Source organism: Falco biarmicus, chromosome 3 (genome assembly GCF_023638135.1).
Source record: "Falco biarmicus isolate bFalBia1 chromosome 3, bFalBia1.pri, whole genome shotgun sequence".
Lineage (NCBI taxonomy): Eukaryota > Metazoa > Chordata > Aves > Falconiformes > Falconidae > Falco > Falco biarmicus.
In genome coordinates, this window is record NC_079290.1 from 44,551,434 (window position 1) to 44,552,755 (window position 1,322).

Sequence of the window (1,322 nt, forward strand, 5' to 3'; positions counted from 1 at the left end):
AGTCTGCAACACACTGATGAACCCATTTTATACTAAACCTGATTCAATCCAAGAGCAATGCTCATGCTATTAGAATAAAAGAGGCAAGGGGTAAAGCAGAAAATACTAACAAAGCCTGCAAAAATATGAATACTGCAGTGGAACTGCAGGCTGCACATGCAATCAATTCCTGAATGCCTGACTCTTAACAGTAGCTTTCTTTTAAACAGAAACTTCTGTGCATTTTTGTAAGATATTTTTGTAACAATGAAGCAGAAACATGCTGATCCCTTGAAGGATCATCAGAAGGACTACATTCTTTGGACTCACAACATTAGCCTTTGCCACTTCTACTGACCAATGACAGTTGGAATAATAGACAGTAATCCATAAATCAGCCCAGAGAGGGAAACAAATAGCTATAAAATTTGTTAGCAAGAAACAGATATGCATGGAAGCAGCAATTTTTGGGCTCAAGCCAAATTTCATAGGGTTTGGGCTTGAAACCTTTATCTCCTGCTCTTTTCTTACAATAAGCACTTTGCTTTTCCCTCCCTTACACCACTTAGTATTTGTTACACATCTGCATTTAAGTGAGATTGCTTCTTTTCCCCAAAATATGGGAGTGGCTTCCCTTTCGAGCTTCCAGAAAACTGGCTGTAAAAATTAAGATTTGTATCTGCTGCTCCGCAGTCTCAAAATTTTTTTAAATAATGAGCAAGAAATAAGTGTGTACTGAACTTTTTGTGTTTGCAAAGTTAGAAGAGTGCAAGAGGCTTAGTAAGAGAGAAAGTAAAATACAGCAAAATAGTCTGTATTGAAAACAAACCTTTGCCACTTAAGCTCCAGAACTTTGATTGCCAGAATCTGTAAATGAAGGACTCAAAACACAATATAAAAATCTGTGTTGGACAGTAAGACATAATACATGTTTAAGTAATATGTGGTATTGCTATTTTAAGCTATAACATATCTGACTTCTACACTGCTGTTCTAAAAAGAGAAAGCTATCCCTGGAGTTTGGTACAGGCTGTTCAGTATTTTGTACAGTCAATACACCCGCTTAACATTTTTTTAATATTCTTTTCCAGCAGATAGAATGTGTTGCTATATAAACTGAAACAAAAGACGTAATTTCTAGAAGTTAAAAACTAGTATAGAATTACCCAGTTTAATACATATTCTAAAATTCTTGCTGCTTGGTTCTAACAAAAATCACGTTAACATGGCCATGAATGTCATCTCCATGGATCAAAGTATTTTTCTCAAAATATTTTCAAATGGGGGAAAAAAGACCTGGATGTTGGGACAATGAAACAAAAAAATTTGAGAAACAGAGTATA